We start from the raw sequence: 7,387 nt of genomic DNA, 5'->3' as shown, positions 1-7,387 counted from the left end.
ATAAATCCTTTAAGAAAATGCGTTTTGTTTGAGAGCAGAAGTCCTCACAAGGGAACAGACGGTGGTCCAACTTGAGGCGTCTCCTCACGTCAAAAGAGCAAATTCAAATCAAGCAGCCATCTCCTCCATCTGCTACCCTATCGATTATTGAACGGGTATGGCTTGTTAAACCTCTACTGTCATCAACACAAACATCTTAAGTAAAAGTCATTGTTGCCATCAGATAAATCCAAAGCTTTATTGACAATGTGAACAACTCCAACTGGAAGGAAATTACCTGAAAACATTCCTGTTCAAATAAATACACTTCAAATAAACCCTTAAAATTCAACACCACAGATTTGTTATGAAATCCATATTTTCTAACTAAATGTAAAATTCACAGACTCATTAACTGCAAGGAAATGAGAAAAGTAACCCAAAAAGTCAGTAAGGTCATTATCAGGCTCACGCTTATTCTACCTTTTTGTGCAACAGAGAACAGCTCATTTAAAAGTGTGTCTACATTAATCACAGTGCTGCATCAAAGTATGATAATCACCTGAACACTCTATTAAAATAAAAGTCCCAGCCCGGGGGAAATCTTACCTTACTCTTTAATTGTTTTGAGGCTTTGATAGGCTTTTTAATCTAAGATTAATTTATGCATTCTTAAATAACTCTACATATGATTAATAAGCTTGAAAATTAAAAGGAGACTGAAGCAATTATAACAAGTGGTTGGTCATCACCTCATTAGATGGTATTAGAAAGATGCAACTTGTGTGTGTGTGTGTGTGTGTGTGTGTGTGTGTGTGTGTGTGTGTGTGTGTGTGTGTGTGTGTGTGTGTGTGTGTGTGTGTGTGTGTGTGTGTGTTTGCCTGATTGGGTATCATACAAATGAACAGTGGATGGGTAGGAGCAGAGCAAAATGCAGAGAGACGGTTTGATAACACTCACAGGGAAAAGTGCTGCTGGCTAATTATTCTGGATCTTTTTAACACGCTGGACGAGTCACAGTCATTCATAAGAAACTGGATATGATAGATGACTTATTTTAACTGACTTGTTGTCAGTTATAGCAGCACAGATCCTAATCAAGATCAACTCAGACTGTTCAAATCACTCACCGTTGACGACTGTGTTGATCCTGACTGGATTCTGAGCTGCAAAGACAAACAAAAGAGAAAGATCAGCTGTTTGAAAGGCCACCGGAGAGAAGCAGTGAAAACAGTGAGACTTGCTAAATGGTTGCTAATGTGTAAAGAAGACATCACTCCTCTCCTGCTCTGATGTTTATTTGTCTCCTAAAAGCCCACCCCTGGGTCCTGACCCCCACATCCTCCACCGCTAAACGGAACATTTCTTCTCACAGGAGGTGGTGTGCAATATATGTGTGTGTATGTGTTGTGTGTGTGTGTGTGTGTGTGTGTGTGTGTGTGTGTGTGTGTGTGTGTGTGTGTGTGTGTGTGTGAGTGAGGGGGGGGGGGGGGGTTCATCACTGCATCAAATGAGGCTGAGCGTAGAGACCCTTTTGTCACAGACAGGGACTCATCTGCCAATGGTGAGCTGTGAGGTCCTAGGGGAAGGCAGGAACAAAGGTGCTAAAAGGCTGTGTGACAATGAGGGTGCTCTGAGGAGAGCCTTCAAGTGCAGGACGCAGGCTGCATGGGACAAGCTCTGCCAATCACTCCGCAATTACTTTTTTGTGTCAATCCAGAGGCCTTGTGTGGGCATTCATGAAGAGACGCAAGGACACGACGAGAGGTCGGCGAGGCCACGGCGAGGTCCGTGTCTCTCTGCGCTTTGCTTCTTACATAGAGCTGACCCTAAGCTCATCATGGCATACATGTATGGTAAATCACCTGCTCTTCTGTTGATTTAATTGTGGAAAACCTGAAAAAGAAAACCTCTGGCAAATTCAGCCTCTTTTCACTGTGGACTCCAAACCCTTTAGAGAAGAAGATGAAATTTCCCACTACAAGGATTCAAAGGTTTACAGGTTACATATACAAGTTGTTTGCTTTTGTAGGCAATGTATATTCTTAAAGCAAAAAAAAACAATTTAAAGATTTGAAATATGAATTAAAAAATAAAATTTACAAATATATGTGCAAATATGCAATGTGCAGGGGGAATAGAAAGTATGCGCTGAAGATAAGGCAAAGGATATACAGAAGCCAGATTTCATCGTCCTGATGACCTGAGTAAAGCTTTTTCTTCATCTCTCCGTGTTGCAAAAAAGGTATTAAATTGTTGTATAACTATTTAACTTTAATCTGATATATTATGTCACGTTTGCCACTAGGCCTAGGCAATATGGGTGACATCTTTATTACAATAATAATATGTTTCTGATATATATCCTGCGTGTACAATATGGCAAATGCAAACAAAATGACATGAAATAATCAAATGTCATGTCAAGATATTAACTTGATTCTTGGAAACAGTAGTTGATAAAGAAAATCTCACCATTAGGTCCATAGTCAACTAATTTATTACATTTTTTCATTTCTGTCTGCTTGACATTATTAATTAAGACAACATAGGTTTGTAAAAATAACATGATATAATGATATCTTGTCATTTAGCCATATGTACAACAAAGAAGCACAAATACAACAGCACACGGGCCTCTCTAGTGCTAATTCATTATGACAGCTCTTATGCTTAATTGTCATTATACCGACTGCCTCACTGTGTTTATTTAGGGAGTTTAAGTTTTGTGTATCAACACTGTATGCTACAGTGTAATAAAGAAAGATGCAGGAATTTGTCTATATCCAACCCCGAGCAGTTTTCAATGGTGTAATGAGGAGTCAAGTGAGAATGGGAATTATCGTAATGATAACAAAGGTCTATGCACCATAGCTTGGGGCTATATTGTAGGGCATTACCATAAAGATGCGATGTGCTTGTATTGCAGGGTTTTGTGAGGGAGCAGGCCAAAGAGATAATAACTATTAGTAGATGACAGTGCTTTGTGGGATTCCAGCTGTGGAGCCCAAATTTCCATACAGATAGAATGGCTCTGGGTGGATGATACACGTGTGTGGGGGAAGGGCTGGGTGACTCAGTGGACTCCTCACGCGCACACATGCGCGCACACACACACGCACACACACCATAGTCTGCAAGTGGCAAATCTCAGTGTTGGACTCAGTCTTGGTGTCCCCAGTCAGACTTTGGGGCGAGGTGAGAGCCTCCGGTTTGAACACTCTGCAGGTCTCTGTAGAGGAACTGTCCAGAGTACTGAAACAACCCGCTGTTGCTCTGTTGACAGCCTTCAAAGTCAGGAAGTGCAAATAGCAAGGGCTCTGTGTGGCTGTTTGTGTGGCTCTGTGTGTGTGTGTGTGTGTGTGTGTGTGTGTGTGTGTGTGTGTGTGTGTGTATATGTGAACAGTGGACCAGAGATTTCCATCAAGATCACATGCAAGGTGAGAGGGTGTGCAACATTCTTGTCAGCACCAAGGATTGGGGGAAACCTTGCCTTACAAACAAGTGAAAGCCCCCCTCCAAAAAAAAAACCGACCCTGCTCAAGGTTACAAAGTTTCAAAAGGGAACATCAAAAGACAAAATAAGTCAATTCAAACATTAAAAATATATCATCAACATGTTATGTTGACCACACTGGCTGTGGGTTTGACAAGGTTTCTTTTAGGAGTTTTTTTTAAGGATATATCAGTTGTTCAATAGCATTGAGGTGTTCCCTCTTCATCACGACATGTTGTGATAATAGAACTCTATCACAGGAAAGCTTTCTAAATGTGATGAAGTAGAAATGATAGCATAGTGTAGATACTCATGAAGGGTATATATTTTGGATGGAGGTTGACTTGCTACACGTCTGTACTTTGTTACCCTTGTGATTGTTTTCACAAACATTTTTGCATGGATTACATAAATAAAGATGTGATAAGGAACAGTTTTTTCAAGAATAAATAAAAGGCGACTAAATAAACAAACGCGATTTAACACATTGTTAATCATCGTAAATATGTTTTCTATTGCTGTACAGTTTTGTTATGCGTTTCTTCATGACGCTACATTAAGCTAGCAAGGTAACCAATAACAAGTCTAACTTTGGCTGTTTTCGTTGGTCATGGTGAACTTCGCCTTGCAGGTTGTCGCAGTGCAATGAGAGTATCCCGACAGGAAGCAGGGGGAAACACCAATCAGGGTTAACCCTAACCCTAACCCTAACCCACAGCCATCAGCACCTTGTTTGTTTGTTCTGTACAAAGACCAAAGTGTAAGAATGACAGGTTGTGGTTTTACTAGGGGAAAGTCACTCCAGGAAAGCATTGCGTCTGGCCAAGGCTATGTCCTCAATTGTAGGTGGAATTTATTACATTGGGACAGAGCCACGCTAGCTTAAAACTTAGGCTTAGGTTAAAACAGGACCCGTTTTACATAGTAATTAATAAACTGGTGTCATTATGACCCAGAAAGGACACGTAGATGAGAGGATTCAGGGCTGGGTGAGATAGAAACAATGTGAGATAATTGTGAATTATCTATAGCATCTAAGGTTAGGTTAATAATAGCAGGAGATGTGCTGGTGGAGAATTAAAGTCTGCTGTCTCCTGAGTTCCAGTCAATCCGCTGGTGTAAATAAATCCACAAACATCTGTAAACAATGGTGCACATGTTTTCTATTAAACACACACAGCTGTTTGAAATGGGGCCCCGGAGATCGAACAGGTAAGAGGGCCGGGGATCCCGGGACTGAGCAGCTTTTTTGGGCGACTTCCAGTGCCAGCCAGGCTGTGTGCGTTTATGTAAGGACAAGGCTAACATAGAGGAGACAACGATAGTGAGAGCAGAGAGTGTGAGGAAACCAATCACCCTGTAATTATCCCCCCGGTGTGTGAACTGCCCAACTCTCCGTCCTTGATAGATTCACCTGACCCAATAACACAACACACAGCCACAATGGACTGGAGGCAGGATAAAGACAACACCATACATCAGCCAGGGATCAGCAATGAGACAAAGACCTAACATCTGGGAGCTGCAGTGAAATTAAAGAACCGAAAGACTGAACCAAGCCTTTTACAGCTTTCCATTAATAGCCTGGGAGCTGCTTGAGAAACGGCACAAGTGAGGTAATGCGGGATTCAATTTCATTTGATATTAAAGAAACACCCCTTGGCATCTCTCTCCGTCTCTTTCTCATACTCTCTCCCTCTGCTGCTCACACATCACTCTGTTACCTTAGAGTGATGTATTAAGCCATTTAAATTAACAATGAAATGACTTATTCTAATACACCCGTCCTGAGGAGAGCCTGGGATGCTTGGTGGAGTGGGACATCAACACCACCTCTAAACCTCAGGCTGGGCACCGATGCATGTCGCTCCTTCCAGAGAGCCCGAACAATCTGGCCAGCACTCAATCCAAAAGGCAGACATTCATATGGTCATTATGATGCGGAGAGGGTGAATAACACCACTAAACCTATCATTACTGGACCCCGAAAACTACATCTCCCAAAGACGAGTAAATACATGTAGTTTCTGTGGTGGGATTGAGAGAAAATAAATCAGTAAATACACCAAAGTCCTATAAAGAAAAAATATTTTTGATTTGAGGCAGCGAAGCAGAAGCTGCAGTCTTTATGAACTTCAGCAGCAGCTTGTAAAATCTCATCTCACTCCCTCTTATCTAGTCTATTTCTGATAAAGACTTCTAAATCATTCATACTAAGGCCTTGGTCAGCTGAATACAAATGAGGATACAGTGGGTGCCCCGTCTGTCCCTGAGGGGGTGTACAGAAATAGATCTGAGAAAAGCACAGTTTGATTGATGCTGCTACACTCTGAATAATGATCGGTTCAGAGGTCAAACTACTTCAGTGGCATGCATTATATCATTAATTACAGACATCAATAAACAATAGGACACTGTCCATATGTTTTAAGTGTGCTTATGCATCCTCTCTTCCCTACTGGATGATTTCACAATTAATAACCGTTACACAGTGACCTTAGAAAATACAGAAGAAAGACACTCATCAGCTATTGATCGCATTGTCAGAGTATCACAGTAGAAAAATGTCGTGTAATAATTACACGTTATGAGAGAAGCACATTTCGATCTCACAGTTACATATGCAATTAAAATATTATTCATTACCTCTTAAATAAAAGCCTGGTTCTGAAATCCCATTAAATTTGGGATAATTGTGTGTGTTTAATTATAAGCTGTGGCAGGAAGGAAGGAAGACAGGAAGTTTTCAGAGAAAGTAACAGAATGTGCTGTGACCTAGATAGCGGAGGAGACATTTTGTTTTAACAATGACCTTGCTGTGAAACGTCAGCTCAGAATAGCTCAGATAATTTTCTATGGACTTTCGGTGCACAGACCCATCACTTCAGATTCTGGTTAAACAGAGCTTTAAACATCAAATCCTCACATTTTGTGCTGATTAAAATCGTTTTAGTCAGAATAAGGCACTGCAATACTAACTCATATAGTTAGATTGACTACAGCTACAGAGACACTTTCTTATAGTTTGAGCACAAATGCTGCTGAATTGTTTATAATGGCAGAATATAAACAAACCACCTTATTAAGTACATTTACTCAAGTACTGTACTGGACATTTATACTTTATACTTTGCAGATGAAAAAGATAATTTAACATATTGTGAATAAGGTACAATTGATACTAGTATACTCTCTTATCTGTCCTTTAAATATGAATCTTCAGCCAGCAGCCTTAGCTTAGCATAAAGACTGAAAACTACTTGACTCTCCAAAGGCAAGAGCGCAATTTGTCATTTTCACACTTCGGTTTTTGTACAGATAAAACAAACAAGATATAACATGGTAATGAATGAGCTTTAGAGGTGCTGCTCTGCGGATTTAGTTTCCTTCAAACAGAGCCAGGCTAACTCTTTCCAATTGTTTCCAGTCTTTATGCTAAGCTAAACTAAGCTAAGCTAAGCTAACCAACTACTGGCTGTAGCTTCAAACAGACATGAAAGTGATATTGTTCTTCTCATCTGTTACCCGTAACTTTGAAATCATTCCTGTACGATTTAACATACGAAAATCAGTTTACAAAATGTGATGCATTGTTATGCATCAAACTACCCAACGTATATAATAACGCTAAAATTAGCTTCCTTTCAACTAGCTACATTAAAATATAACATGTCTTTCACAAGGGTACATGTTTCTGATAATACTTTTGCACTTGCTACATAAGTTACATTTTGAATGCAGGACTTTTAGTTCATGGAGTATATTTTAAATTGTGGCATTGCTATATTTACGAAAGTAACAGATCAGCATACTTCCTCTACCGCTGCATATATTTAGATTTGTGTCCACAGATTTGCCTGTATGTGAATTCATGTGTAAGCTGTCTGCTGCCCCGGCCCAACATCCCCTGCT

Source organism: Cottoperca gobio, chromosome 6 (genome assembly GCF_900634415.1).
Source record: "Cottoperca gobio chromosome 6, fCotGob3.1, whole genome shotgun sequence".
Taxonomy (NCBI): Eukaryota; Metazoa; Chordata; class Actinopteri; order Perciformes; family Bovichtidae; genus Cottoperca; species Cottoperca gobio.
The sequence above is the reverse complement of the archived record's forward strand: the minus strand, read 5'-3'. Positions refer to the sequence as shown.